General features: G+C 46.2%; 1 protein-coding gene across 3 annotated transcripts in view; it reads left to right on the top strand.

Annotated features, from left to right (window-relative positions):
• The window catches only part of ralgps1 (Ral GEF with PH domain and SH3 binding motif 1), a 679800-nt gene that overhangs the window by 597670 nt on the left and 65892 nt on the right, over positions 1 to 16238 (top strand). The gene's annotated exons all lie outside the window — the stretch shown is intronic.

Below are 16238 nucleotides of genomic sequence, written 5' to 3'. Positions count from 1 at the left end.
TGGATGAGAAAGTGGGATAACATGGAACTAGTGTGAACGGGTGATCGATGGGCCGATGGGCCTACTACTGTGCTGTATCTCTAAAAAATCCTAACCTAACCTGTACAGCACCAACTATGTTCCGAGGATCACAAGTTTCACTGTATATTTCTGAATAACGAACATATCAAAAAAAAGTTTATTTCTATTTCTGCGCTTCACACATGTGTTACTTTGATTCAGTTGGTAGCAACTTCTCTGCTACTCTGAAGACTGTGGTCCAAGTTTCCAACCTTATAAACTATACGGTTTAAGTCAATGTTTATCATTGTCACTTGTTCCGAGGTACATTCAAAAACTTTGTTCTGCATTCTATCCAAAGATCAGATAATACTCGACAGAAATAAAGTCAGGCCAAACTCAAGTGCAATAGTTAGTGCAAAGGGGAAGGTACAGAGTGTAGAATCTAGTTCTCAGCATTGTAACGCAATGATACACGGTGATTCACGGCAATCGAAAGGATGAGTTACTTTTCTCTATCACCTTTCAGGATGGTTTAGTTTAGTTTAGAGATACAGTGCGGAAACAGGACCTTCGGCCAACCGAGTCCGTCCCGACCAGCAACCACCCAGACACTAGCCCTATCCTACACGCACACAGGGATAATCTTTACAGAGGCCAATTACTCTACATACTTGCACGTCTTTGGAATAGCATCGTAGAGTGATACAGCATGGAAACAGGCCCTTCGGCCCTACTGGCCCACATCAGCCAACATGTCCCATGTACACTAGCCCCACCTGTCTGGGTTTGGTCCATATCCCTTCAAACCTATCCTATCCATGTACCTGTCTAACTGTTTTGTAAACGTTGCGATAGTCCCTGCCTCAACTACCTTCTCTGGTAGCTCGTTCCATACCCACACCACCCTTTGTATGAAATTGTTACCCCTCAGATTCCTATTAAATCGTTTCCCCTTCACGTTAATGTCGGTGTAACATCACTCCCTGACGAGCTCAATGCGTTTTACGCACGCTTTGATAGGGAGAATACTGATGTACCTTCCCGATCCCCCATTCACTGTGATGGCATTTCAGTCTCAGTCACAGAGGCCGACGTCAGGAAATCCTTCAGAGGGGTGAACCCCCGAAAAGCACCTGGTCCTGATGGTATACCCGGTCGTGTTCTAAAAACCTGTGCGGACCAACTGGCGGGAGTTTTTACGGACATTTTCACCCTCTCACTTCTGAGGTCTGAGGTCCCCACCTGCTTTAAAAGGACATCAATTATACCGGTGCCCAAGAAGAGTAAGGTGACGTGCCTCAATGACTATCAACCAGTGGCACTAACGCCTGTGGTGATGAAGTGCTTTGAGAGGTTGATCATGGAGCAAATCAACTCCTACCTCGACAAAAACCTGGACCCACTGCAGTTCGCTTACCGCCACAACAGATCAACGGTGGATGCGATCTCGCTGGCCCTCCACTCCGCACTGGACCACTTGGACAACAAAAAACTCATATGTTATTCATTGATTACAGCTCGGCATTTAACACAATCATCCCCTCCAAACTGGTTACCAAACTCGCAGAACTGGGTCTCTGCGCATCCCTCTGCAATTGGATCCTCGACTTCCTCATCCACAGACCACAGTCTGTTCGTATTGGTGGAAATGTGTCAGCCTCGATAACAATCAGCACGGGACACCTCAAGGCTGCGTGCTCAGCCCCCTGATGTACTCACTCTATACCCATGACTGCGTAGCGAACCACAGTGCGAACTCCATCATCAAGTTCGCTGCCGACCCCACTATTGTGGGGCGTATCACTGATGGGAATGACTCAGAATATAGAAGAGAGATCGAGCAACTGTCCAAATGGTGCCAGCGCAATAACCTGGCCCTCAACACCAGCAAAACCAAGGAACTGATTGTGGACTTTGGAAGGAGTAGGAGGGGGACCCACAGATTTATATCAACGGGTCGATGGTTGAAAGGGTCAAGAGCTTCAAATTCCTGGGCGTGCAATCTCTGAAGATCTTTCCTGGTCCGATAACGCAATTATCAAAAAAGTCATCAGCCCTCTACTTCCTGAGAAGATTACGGAAGTCGGATTGTCAAGGAAGACTATCTCTAACTTCTACAGGTGCACAGTAGAGAGCATGCTGACCAGTTGCATCGTGGCTTGGTTCGGCAATTTGAGCGCCCTGGAGAGGAAAAGACTACAAAAAGTAGTAAACACTGCCCAGTCCATCATCGGCTCTGACCTTCCTTCCATCGAGGGGATTTATCACAGTTGTTGCCTCAAAGAGGCTGGCAGTATCATCAAAGACCCACACAATCCTGGCCACACACTCATCTCCCTGCTACCTTCAGGTAGAAGGTACAGGAGCCTGAAGACTGCAACAACCAGGTTCAGGAATAGCTACTTCCCCACAGCCATCAGGCTATTAAACCTGGCTCGGAAAAAACTCTGATTATTAATAACCACTTTCTGTTATTTGCACTTTACCTGTTTATTTATTCATGTGTGTATATATTTATATCCTGGTATATGGACACATTTATCTGTTTTGTAGTAAACGCCTACTATTTTCTGTGTGCTTAAGCAAAGCAAGAATTTAATTGTCCTATACAGGGACACATGACAATAAACTCACTTGAACTTGAACTAAACCTATGCCCTCTGGTCCTCGATTTTCCTACTCTGGGCTAGAGACTCTGTGCATCTGTGAAGTGTGGGAGGAAACCGGAGCACCCGGAGAAAAACCAGGCGGTCACAGGGAGTACGTACAAACTCTGTATTGTAAGCACCCGTGGTCAGGATCGAACTCGTGTCTCTGGTGCTGTGAGGCAGCAACTCTACTGCTGTGCCACCATGCCGCCCCAAGTTCTTGGCAGCCAGTGATGAAATGTTGATGTAAAGCCTAGTGACAGATGCACGATATCAGTCGTCATTGAACGGAGTTTAATTTAATTGAAGGCTCTTGAAATGGATATGAAACATTTCAGGGCGGTTTGCCCTGTGAACATTTCTAATGAACAAGTTAACTACTTAGTATAAACAAAAAATTGAAGATGCTGGTTAATAAACAAAAGAACACAAAAGTGCTGGAGTAACTCAGCAGGTCAGGCTGCATCTCTGGAGAACATGGATAGGTGACATTTCTGGGCGAGACACTTCTTCAGACCCTTCAGTAGTTAAATAGATAACTGTGTTCATCCCGTTTTGTAATGACTTTTCCAGCCACCGACCATGTATCAGGGTTGACCACAGTCAAAAGAGGTCGTTGAAGAGCACTTTGTGAAGCTGCAAAGAAGTATTTGTTCTGTCAGCAAAGACAACATATCAGCCTGCTTATCTTCACAGCGATCCCTTTACTCCTCCGACTTAAAGAGATCCCCAGGCCTGTGAGTGGGCGGCGCTGGCCACAAATCACTCAGCTCACAGCATCGTTTATCCAGAGGGTGAAGAGTTTCAATGTCTCCGTGCGACTGGGCATCTGCAGGGAAGTGGCATCATTTAATCAGCGCTTCCATGTCCCTTTGAGGCACAAGCAAGGGGAGGGGAGGGGGGGAGAGAGGATGGATCACAAAGGAAAAAGATGACAGATAGACACTCTCCACAAAGTATTCCTTCCCGTGTCACGCTCTCGTGAACTCCGTCAGATCAACGTTTAACATTACATTTTAAATCTGCCTTTGGAACACATGGCCCATACGGGCCGGGGGGGCTGTACTAGTGCTGCACTGTGATATGTTCTGTGTATAGCAGAGATGTAGAAATTCATAGTTTGCTTTTCAAAGTGTGTCAGTTGGTGGAAACTTCTACATGAGAAGTGTGGCAGAGCGGCGCGGCGCGGCACGGCGGGTAGAGCTGCTGCCTCACGGCGCCAAAGCCCCGAGTTCCATCTTGACCTCGGGTGCTGTCTGTGTGGAGTTTGCACCTTCTCCCTGTGCCTGCGTTGGTTACCTCCGGGCGCTCCTGTCTGTGTGGAGTTTGCATGTTCTCCTCATGACCGCGTGCCTTTCCTCCAATTGCTCCGGTTTCCTCCCACATTCTAAAGACGTGCGGGTTTGTAGGTTAATTGCTCTCTGTAAATTGCCCCCTAGTGTGTAGGGAGTGGATGAGAAAGTGGGATAACACAGAACTGGTGTTAACTGGTGATTAATGATCAGTGTCGGCCAAAGGCCTGTTTCTGTGCTGTATCTCTAAATACAAAATAAAAATGAATGCCAGTGTAACACAGGACGCCAAGGAATGTACAGGAGGTCATGGGCCCTAGTTATCCCTGCCTTTTTGTATTTTGTTTTATGTTATGTGTCTGTCTTTGGGCTGGAATTGACTTTTTGGGGCCAAAGTCGACCAAATGCAAGACAACAGCAATGGCTTTCGAGCTTATTTAGAAAAGTTACGACTTTGTGGCTGATTGAATGCTATAAATGTAACAGGCCACAAATGAAGCCTATTAATGCCACGTACCTGCGGCAGGATATTTGGGGCAGATTGAACACCAGTGGCATGGGCACAGTACCCAGAATCTAATTATCGTAAAGATAAGGTGCTGGCACCAGGGCAGTTATCGATAAAACACCTGGCCCCGCACATAACCCTGGAGGTAAAATTAAGTCAAAACAATTTGCTGGCGGCCTCATTTTGTAGATCCACGGGGAGTTTTATTTGACTTCTATGGGCCCTGCAGCGCACTCTGATTTATTCAACCTGCAGGCTAGTATTTTCAAAGTCTCTCAGACACACACAACTCTCCCTGACCCTCTAACGATGATAGGAAAAACAATCTGCCAGCATACCTCCGCGTCTGCCATCCAGTCTGCTCGCTCTGTACTCTGGTATTGAAACTTAGTGTGAACATAAAATAACGTGCCCATTCGCCCTGCAGCGTGGAATTAGGCAATTGCGCTCACCCTGAAACAACAGCCTGCTGCTATTCATCACATATTTAATGAACAGATATGCTCCCGGCCATATTAATATGCAGTGAGGGTGTGAAAGCTTCAGCCTTTGTTGATAATGCCGTTAGCCTCCAAGTCAGACCTCCCGGGCAATATACCGCAGATGCAGTACATCTGAAATAAATTCTGGAGATACTTAGAAGGTTAGGCAGCATCTGTGGGGACTGAGAGCAAGAGAGTTAATGTTGTGGAGACAAGGAACTGCAGATGCTGGTTTACAAACAAAAAAAAGACACAAAGTGCTGGAGTAACTCAGCAGGCCAGGCAGCATCCCTGGAGAACATGGATAGGTTTCATTGTTCTATCTGGGACATATGACAATAAAACACTCTTGACTCTTATCTATCTCCTCTGTCTAGGAGTGTGAGACACCACCAATAAATGCTGTTTCCTGCCTCCTGTATATGAAATGGTGAAACGCGTCTTTGTTTCAAGTGTGTCTCTCAGATGTCCGAGCTGTAAACCTGTGATGTTATACATTTTTTTGATTATTACATTTCTCTGTGTGTACAGTATTGCATTTTCCAGCAAGTTAAGCTGCAGCAAGTTAAGCTGCTACAAGTAAGAATTATATTGTTCTGTTGTTGGTAAATATGACAATTAAACACTTGACTCTCGACCCCCTCTTGATTAATTAAGGATGAATTAATTAATTAATTCATAATGGGTGTGTCAAATGGGATATAACGTGATTTCAATCAGGAACTGGAGAACCACTTTTGAAATTGACAACCAGGAAAAAAAACTCTCTTGTAAAAACAGTCTAGGGAAAGAAAAAAAATTCTATGTAACCTCCATGCAGTAATCAGATGCATTGCCTCTTAGGAACACTATTTGTCTGTTTCAGTATGGATAGCAATTGAAATTGACAAGCAATCCCTTCTATTGATGCTTGTGCAAGGATAATAATGTATTTTAGCCTCCAGTAACAAACATAAACAGACAACTATTAAAACAAAAATTATCCTTCAGAATCCTGTGGGAAAAATCAACAATGTTATTGTAGAGGGCGGCACGGTAGAGTTGCTGCCTTGCAGTGATCCTGACTACGGGCGCTGTCTGAACGGAGTTTGTACGTTCTCCTTGTGACCTGCGTGGGTTTTCTCCAAGATCTTCGGTTTCCTCCCACACTTCAAAGACGTACAGGTGTAGGTTGATTGGCTGGATATGAATTTAAAATAGTCCCGAGTGAGTGTAGGATAGTGTTAGTGTGCGGGGATCGCTGGTCGGTGTCAACCCAGTGGGCCGAAGTGCCTGTTTCTCTAAACTAAACTAAACTGGGTCAGGGGATTATGTATAGAAGTTGGGACGTTGTGTTATGGTTGTACAAGATGTTGGTGAGACTACATTTGGAGTATTGTGTTCAGTTTTGGTCATCCTGCTATCACCTGTTCCCCCATTGACACAGTGGTTTCTGTAGCACCTTCTGGAAGACGAGGTCTCTTAGGAATGCAGCTATCGCTTCGCAGCAGAACGACCTGTAGAAATGATTTCTACAGAAAATGCACAATGCCCCATTTCTTTCAAAACTCCTCTGTTCTTCTCCTCGATTTCAATTGCAAAGACGGAGAGTCCCTTTAATCATTCAGAAAAGATTTGATCAGTACATGGTCAAACAGTTTCCTCACTTTCACTGACACCTGTTTATCTGTTGAAAATTCAACTGGCAATATGTGTCGAAAGGAACTGCAATATGCTTGTATGTACTGAAGATAAACACACAGTGCTGGAGTAACCCAGCAGGTCAAGCAGCATCTCTGGAGAAAAGGGATGGGCAACGTTTCAGAGTGCAGAACTCCACCAATCCTTTTTCTCCAGAGATGCCGCCTGACCCGCTGTGTTACTGCAGCACTGTGTGTCTATCTTCCGCTGGCAGTAGGTGGTGATGATCTTGTGAGAGGAATAGATAGGGTAGACAGTCAGAATCTTTTTCCCAGGGTGGAAACGTCAAATACGAGAGGGTACAGCTTTGAAGTGAGAGGAGAGGAACGTTTAAAGGTTACGAGGCAAGCTTTTCCCAAGGCGGAAAAATCAAAAAGCGTCAGGATGAAAGGGGCAAAGTTTCAAGAAAGTTTGCTGGCCAAGTTTTTTACACAGAGGGTGGTGAGTGCCTGGAACGTGCTGCCGGGGGTGGTGGTGGAGGCAGAATCAGTAGTGGTATTTAAAAGTCTTTTGGATGGGCATATGGATGAAGGGATATGGATTATGTGCTGGTAGATTAATGATGGTCTTGGCATAATGTTCGGCACAGACATTGTGGGCTGAAGGGCCTGTTTTTGTAAGTTCATTTACACAGGGGGTACTGGGAATGTGGAAGGTGGCAGAAGCAGATAAGATCGTGGCAATTAACAGGCATTCAGATAGACATCCGAACAGCCGGGAATAAAGGGATACGGATCATCGGTGGTGTGTGTACGGAACAGGCTGCCAAAGGTGGTAGTTGAGGCAGGAACTATCAGAGCGTTTAAGAAACATTTAGACATGGATAGGACAGGTTTAGAGGGATATAGGCCAAACGCAGGCAGGTGGGACTAGCATGGATGGTAGGTGTGGGCAAGTTGGGCCAAAGGGCCTGTTTCAACGCTGTATCACTCTATGACTCCATGGGGAAGCAGATGGAATTATTTACACTGGTGTCATGTTCGACACTGGCCTTGTGAGGGAGAGACCTGTTCCTGCTGTACTGTTCTATGTTCCTTCAGGAGAGGAAGGAAAAGATCATTAATTAGGAGGTGGGGGGGGGGGGGACAAAATCTAAGATGATGAATAGAGATTAGTCAGCGGTTGACTGAGTTGTTTATCAGGGACATTCCCAGGATTTTCCACTCAGAGTTGGGTTGGGATATAGGAAGAGCGGGGCTGCCGATGGGAATTCTATACCCCCGTCCCCTGTCCCCTCCGTCTCCCGTCCCTCCCCCGTCCCGTTCCGTCCTGTTCCGTACCATGGGAGCGCTGTTGAGGGGAGGTGCAGCGGGCGGCTGTGGAATGCGGCAGAGGCAGGTTCTGCCTGACTGACCCTCTAACGGACGAGGCCGGGGTTTGTAAGCAGCAGGGGAGGACTTCAAACGGACTGCAACAGTGCGGGCATAGAAAGCACGCCGCCGTTTACATGGGGACACCAACTGTTAGCGCAGAAGTGGAATTCCCTGCCACAGAGGGCAGTGGAGGCCACGTCACTGGATGGATTTAAGAGAGAGTTAGATAGAGCTCTAGGGGCTAGTGGAGTCAAGGGATATGCGGAGAAGGCAGGCACGGGTTATTGATTGGGAACGATCAGCCATGATCAAATAGCGGTGCTGGCTCGAAGGGCCGAATGGCCTCCTCCTGCACCTATTGTCTATGTTTCTATGTATCCATCAACTGGTGTCGGGAAGTCAGGGGTGTTACTGGGAGGGGCAATAGACTGCCACCATCCCAGGAATGAGTGGGTTCACATATGATGAGCTTTTGACGGCAATGAGCCTGTACTCGCTGCAGTTTAGAAGGATGAGGTGGGGACCTCATTGAAACTTACCAAATAGTGAAAGACTTGGAGAGAGTGGATGTGGAGAAGGGAGAGGGTTTTCCACTAATGGGAGAGTCTAGGACTAGAGGTTAGAGACTCAGAAGGAGATGAGGAGGAATTACTTTAGTCAGAGGGTGGTGAATGTGGAATTCATTGCCACAGGCTGCAAAGGCCAGGTCAATGGATATTTTAAGACAGCGATAGATTCTTGATTAGTGCGGGTGTCAGAGAGGGGAAGGCCGGAGAATGGGGTTAGGGAGAGATAGACCAGCCATGATTGAATGGCGGATAGACTTGATGGGCCGAATGGCCTAAATCTGGCTCCTATCACTTATGAACCTGAATCATTTTAGAAGGGACAGTGGATTGAGGGAGCTGGAGGTTTTAGTTTAGTTCAATTTTACTGCCACATACACCGAGGTACAGTGAAAAGCTTTTTTCACTCCAGAAATTTTCAAAGGTGTGGACATTTATTTTCTCTGCTATAGGAGTGGCAGGGCAAAGTGAAAGAGTCAAGAGTGATCGATTATCATATGTAGCGAAAACGGAACTAAAATTCTTACTTGTGGTAGCATAACTGGTCTGCAAACAAAACACAGTAAGCAAAAAAAAGTTCAATACATTTTTGAAAAACAACATTAGTGCAAGACAAAAGCCCAAAGTTCCTAGTGCTGTCTCTTGGGCACCTGTGGCTTTATCATTGAGACACGAAGAGGATATGCAGAGATGTTGCATGAAATATCCATTAAAGATGCAATCCTAAATCTTGTTAAGGACCTGTCCCACTTGCACGACCTAATTCATGACCTCTGCTGAGTTTGCCCTTGACTCATACTTGCAGCATGGTCGTAGGAGGTCGTAGGTAGGTCGTAAGTAGGTTGTGTTGCTAGTCGTAGGTACTCGTGGCATCAAGTAGGTCGGGGCGTTTTTCTAGCCTGACGAAAAATGTCCACAAGTAAAAAAGGTTGTGAATTAGGTTGTGAAAGTGCGACAGGCCCTTTAGGTTTCAGTTGGTGGATTGCAACCAGTTTTAGCACACATAACGTGTCGGAAGGAACTGCGGATGCTGGTTTGCACCGAAGATAGACGCAAAATGCTGGTGTAACGCAGCGGGGCAGGCTGCATCTCTGGAGAGATGGAATGGGTGACGTTTCTGGTCGAGACCCTCCTTCAGGTTGCTTAGGGTTAAGGAGAGATATAGACGGTGATGTGGAGAGATAAAGAACAATGAATGGAAGATATGCAAAAAAAATAACAATGATAAAGGAAACAGGCCATTGTTAGCTGTTTGTAGGGTGAAAATAAGAAGCTGGTGCAACTTGTTTTCTTTCTTATGGGTCTCCCCCACATGGGCGTTATTTGTGCGTCATTTACGTGAGATCATTATATTCGTGTTGTGTTGATATATAAATAATGTGTAAACATGCAGGCTTCAAAGTACCAACGCATCTCCCATGATCTATGATGTGAAAGAAGGAACTGCAGATGTTGGTTTAAACTGAATATACAGACTGAAGAAGGGTCTCAACCCGAAACGCCACCCATTCCTTCTCTCCAGAGATGCTGCCTGTCCCGCTGAGTTACTCCAGCATTTTGTGTCTGTCTTTTGGATGCATAACCTTGGCAAGGTCAACTTTAGACTTTAGAGACGCAGCATGGAAACAGGCCATTTGGCCCATCAAGTCCATTCCGACCAGCGATCACCCCCTACACTAGCACCATCCTAAACAAGGGACAATTTTTACATTTTGCCCTAGCCAATTTGCCCTGCAAACCTGCACTACCAATTTGCCCTGCAAACCTGCACGCCTTTGGAGTGTGGCAGGAAACTGGAGCACTCGGAGAAAACCCACGCAGGTTACGGGGAGAACGTACAAAAACCCTGTACAGACAGCACCCCTAGTCAGGATCGAACTCGGGTCTCTGGTGCTGTGAGGCTGCAACTCTACCGCTGCGCCACCAAACCACCCCTGCCACTGATGCAATAAAGAATGGCACATGAATATGCAGGAAATGGTGTAGGTTAGTAGACTATCACTGGACTATTTGATGTTCCTACCATTAGGTTTCAAGGTCAGTTTATTGTCACGTGTACCAAATAACATACAACCATACTAAAAACAAAGCAACAGGACACACAACTACATAAAAGTTAACATAAACATCCACCACAGCGCATTCCCCACATTCCCCGCTGCCATGGAAGGCAATAAAGTCCAATCTTCTTCCTCTTTGTTCTCCTGCGATCGGGGCAGTCGAACTTTCCGCAGTCGGGGCAGTCGATGTTCCTGCGGCTTGGAGCTCCCAAAGTCGGTCTCTAACCGGAGACCACGAGCTCCACGATGTTAAAGTCTGCAGGTTGTATGATATCCACGCTTTCAACCTTTAATGAAACGGACATTGAATTTTCCAATTTTAGGTAACTAATCTACAAACAACATACTCCCTTCTCAACCCCCTTTTCTCCTCCTTCCCTGTACCTCACCTGGACATGCGCCCATTTCCCTCCTTCCCCTCTCCCCCCTCCCCATCCACCTATATTCCTTCCTCTGGCTTCACATTTCACGCCTCTTCCATCCTTATCTCGTACCTTTTTCTTTTCATCTTTGGATTTGGTACAGACAGCACCCGTAGTCAGGATCGAACCCGGGACTCTGGCGCTGTAGGGCAGCAATACTACCACCGTGCCGCCTTGACACCTGATCAGTTTTACTGCAGTCTCAGTTGCAAATTTCTTTGGATACTTTCAAGAGCTCTTAAAGATTGCCGAGTCGGGGGGATATGGGGAGAAGGCAGGAACGGGGTACTGATTAGGGATGATCAGCCATAATCACATTGAATGGCAGTGATGGCTCGAAGGTCCGAATGGCCTACTCCTGCACCTATTGTCTATTGTCTATTGGCACAAAACCCCATGTACGTCAGTTCAGTGGAGATGATGCACAGTCTCATGGTAGTGTGCCAGCTGGAATTAAACATTTGCAAGCTGGAAGATCTCGCAAGGTGGAGCATAATCACTGTGCATAGTTATGAGTTGTTTTAATAACTTGAGAGAATCTTGTTCGTAGTGTGACAGGAATCAGCACGGAAACAGGTCCTTCAGCCCAACTTGCCCATGCCAGCCAAGATGGCCCATTTACACTAGTGTTTGGCCCATATCCCTCTAAACCTTTCCAATCCATGTACCTGTCCAAAACAAAGAAGGGTCTCGACCTGAGACGTTACCCATTCCTTCTCTCCAGAGATGTTGCCGCTGAGTTACCCGCTGAGTTACTCTAGCATTTTGTGTCTACCTTCGATTTAAACCAGCATCTGCAGTTCTTTCTTACACATACCTGTCCAAATAACTTTTAGATGTTGTCGTAGTACCTGTCTCAGAAATTTCTCAGAAACTCATTCCATATACCCACCACCCTCTGTGAAAAAGTTGCCCCTCAGATTCCTACTAAATCTTTTCCCTCTCACCTTCAAACTGCGTTCTCTGGTTCTTGACTCTCCAGTGGTGCAGGGGTAGAGCTGATGCCTTACAGCACCAGAGACCCAGATTCCATCCTGACCTCGGGTGCTATCTGCGTGGAGTTTGCACGTTCTCCCCGTGATGCGCTGGTTTCATAGAAGCATAGAAAATAGGCGCAGGAGTAGGCCATTCGGCCCTTCGAGCCTGCACCGCCATTCAATATGATCATGGCTGATCATCCAACTCAGTATCCCGTACCTGCCTTCTCACCATATCCCCTGATCCCTTTAGCCACAAGGGCCACATCTAACTCCCTCTTAAATATAGCCAACAAACGGGCCTCAACTACCTTCCAGAGAAAGAGAATTCCAGAGATTCACCATTCTCTGTGTGAAAAATGTTTTCTTCATCTCGGCCCTAATAGATTTCCCCCTTATCCTTAAACTGTGACCCCTTGTTCTGGACTTCCTCAACATCGGAAACAATCTTTGTGCATCTAGCCTGTCCAAATCCTTAAGAATTTTGTAAGTTTCTATAAGATCCCCCCTCAATCTTCTAAATTCTAGCGAGTACAAACCGAGTCTATCCAGTCTTTCTTCATATGAAAGTCCTGACATCCCAGGAATCAGTCTGGTGAACCTTCTCTGTACTCCCTCATGGCAAGAATGTCTTTCCTCAGATTAGGAGACCAAAACTGTACGCAATACTCCAGGTGTGGTCTCACCAAGACCCTGTACAACTGCAGTAGAACCTCCCAGCTCCTATACTCAAATCCTTTTGCTATGAATGCTAACATACCATTCGCCTTCTTCACTGCCTGCTGCACCTGCATGCCTACTTTTAATGACTGGTGTACCATGACACCCAGGTCTCGTTGCATCTCCCCCTTTCCTAATCAGCCACCATTCAGATAATAGTCTATTTTCCTGTTTTTGCCACCAAAGTGGATAACCTCACATTTATCCACATTACACTGCATCTGCCATGCATTTGCCCACTCACCCAACCTATCCAAGTCACCTTGCAGCCTCCTAGCATCCTCCTCACAGCTAACACTGCCCCCCAGCTTCGTGTTATCCGCAAACTTGGAGATGTTGCATTCAATTCCCTCGTCCAAATCATTAATATATATATCGTAAATAGCTGGGGTCCCAGTACTGAGCCTTGCGGTACCCCACTAGTCACTGCCTGCCATTGTGAAAAGGACCCGTTTATTCCTACTCTTTGCTTCCTGTTTGCCAGCCAGTTCTCTATCCACATCATTACTGAACCCCCAATTCCATGTGCTTTAAGTTTGTATACTAATCTCTTATGTGGAACCTTGTCAAAAGCCTTCTGGAAGTTCAGTTACACCACATCCACTGGTTCTCCCTTATCCACTCTACTAGTTACATCCTCGAAAAATTCTATAAGATTCGTCAGACATGATTTACCTTTTGTAAATCCATGCTGACTTTGTCCAATGATTTCACCACTTTCCAAATGTGCTGCTATCCCATCTTTAATAACTGATTGTAGCAGTTTCCCCACTACCGACGTTAGACTAACTGGTCTGTAATTCCCCATTTTCTCTCTCCCTCCCTTTTTAAAAAGTGGGGTTACTTTAGCTACCCTCCAATCCTCAGGAACTACTCCAGAATCCTTGAATTCCTTAGTGAAGACAGAACGAAAGTAGTTATTCAATTGGTCTGCCATGTCCTTGTTCCCCATGATCAATTCACCTGTTTCTGACTGCAAGGGACCTACATTTGTTTTAACTAATCTTTTTCTCTTCACATATCTATAAAAGCTTTTGCAGCCAGTTTTTATGTTCCCTGCCAGTTTTCTTTCATAATCCATTTTCCCTTTCCTAATTAAGCCCTTTGTCCTCCTCTGCTGGACTGAATTTCTCCCAGTCCTCTGATAGGCTGCTTTTTCTGGCTAATTTGAACGCTTCTTCTTTTGTTTTGACACTATCCCTGATTTCCCTTGTTATCCACAGATGCACTACGTTCCCTGATTTATTTTTTTGCCACACACCAAAGACGTGCGGGTTTCTAGGTTAATTGGCCGTCTGTAAATTGCCCCGAATATGTAAGGGGTGGATGAAAAAGTGGGATAACATGTAACTGCGGTGAACGGGTAATCGATGGTCGGCATAGACTTGGTGGGCCGAAGGGCCTGTTTCCATGCTGTGTAAAGCCATACTGGGCTATATGGAAACCACAATGGCTGCTATACGTTGAACCAACTCTCTGTGTTTCTTCACCTCTGTTAATCATCTCCTAAAGCTCCTGGAGATATTACTTGCAGCTGCAGGAGCAAATCTTGCCACTAAATAAAGAAAGAGAACACCCCTCCCCTCTTCCCCCTCCCCCTCCCCTCCCTGTGCCCCATCTGGGTGAGCTACCATTTCTCCCAGAATCTCACCATCCTCTCCCTTCCCCCCTCCCCACCTCCTGTTTCTTTCCTTTCTTTCCACCTACAATCCCTTCCTCTGGCTTCACATTTCATCTTCTCTCCCTATTTCACACCCTTTTGTCTTTTCATCTCTGGCCATTGTCCACCTGTCTGCCAACCAACCCCACCTCGCCTGATTCCACCTATCATTCGCAAGGCTTTGTCCAACTCGCCACCCTTCTTCCAACTTTCTTCCCCCCCCCCCCCCCCCCCCCCCCTCTACTACTACATTTAGTCTGAAGAAGGGTCCAAACCCGAATAGTCACATCCATGTTCTCCAGAGATGCTGCCTGACCCACTGAGTTACTCCAGCACCTTGTGTCTATCTTTTCCTGAGATGCTGCCTGACCCACTGAGATACTCCAGCACTCTGTGTCTTTGAAAGAAACATTTCAGACCGCCTTGAATCCCCAGCCAGTGCTGGCATTGTTTTCAGGTGACCTAAAGTGATTTTAACGTTTTCTGCTGAACGAACACATTTCCAGGCCAACAGTGATGCAATAAGATAGTCACGTCCGACAACAATTAAGCTGAGGTTCCCTGCGTTGTGCTTTTGCAGGAGTGTGGAGCATGTTGGTAGTAAATGTCTGGCGCTCACCAGCACATGAATCACATTGATCTCTGAATGTGCAATGCATTACCTTTGAAACTGTGTCGGAAGGAACTGCAGATGCTGTTTTAAACCGAAGATAAACTCAAAAATCTGGAGTAACTCAGCGGGACAGGCAACATCTCCGGAGAGAAGGAATGGTCTCCTCCATTGTCAGAGTGAGGCTAAACGCAAATTAGAGGAACAGCATCTCATATTTTGCTTGTGCAGCTTACAGCCCAGTGGAATGAACATTGATTTATCTAACTTCAAGTAACCCCGGCACTCCATCTCTCTCCATCCCTTCCCCACCCAAGTCGCACCAGCTTCTCGTTCTCACCTAGCAAACATCTAACAATGGCATGTTACCTTTCTCATCATTACTTTTTTGCATATCTTTCTTTCATTGTTCTATATTTCTCTATATCATCGACTATATCTCTCGTTTCCCTTTCCCGTGACTTTCTCCTTTGAAAGTGCTCTTGTTATTGACACTGCTCCGTCCATATGTTTGTACAGCCATAACGTTACCTGTTGGGAAGAACATCAGTGCCACTTTAGGATTAGCTTTGAACCACTTGGATTGTCACATGTTCTGGAGTATAGTGAAAAACTTTACGTTGCATGCTATCTAATCTGTGGTGCAGCTGGTAGTGCCGCTGCCTCACAACACCAGAGACCCAGGTTTAATCCTGACCTCAGGTGCTGCCTGTGTGGAGTGTGCACGTTCTCCCTGTGACCGCCTGGGTTTCCTCCGCTTTCCTCCCACATCCCAAAGACGTGCGGGTTTGTAGGTTAATAGGCCCCTCTGTAAATTGCCCCTAGAGTGTAGGGAATGATGAGAAAGCGTGATCACATTGAATGGCGGGTATACCGGTGTATACCAATGGTCGGTGTGGACTCAGTGGGCCGAAGGGCCTCTTTCCATGCTGTGTCTCTAAACTCTCCATCACAAATGCACAATGACTGCCGTGTTCATTATCTATAAGGTTGCTCAATGCCTCCCCCAAGTACCTCTCAAGGCAGGACCTCGACTACCAAGATAGACAAAGATAGCATGTACTTGTCCCTTCTCCAGCTAACACAGCACCAGCCTCTGAAATATATGGTCACTGATTCTTCTTTGCTGGACCAACTCTACTGTATGGGAGCATTCTTGTCTTAGGCATCAACAGTACAAGAGCCCACAGCTTCTGCCTTCACTAAGACGCTCACTTTGTCGTGAATGAAAATACTTCAGATATACGTGGGTCCACTGAACCTTTGTTCTAGCACAGGGCTGTCATTGGGATGTGGA

Source organism: Leucoraja erinacea, chromosome 31, assembly GCF_028641065.1.
Source record: "Leucoraja erinacea ecotype New England chromosome 31, Leri_hhj_1, whole genome shotgun sequence".
Lineage (NCBI taxonomy): Eukaryota > Metazoa > Chordata > Chondrichthyes > Rajiformes > Rajidae > Leucoraja > Leucoraja erinaceus.
Note: the sequence above shows the minus strand (reverse complement) of the source record. Positions and strands in the feature narration are given on the sequence as shown.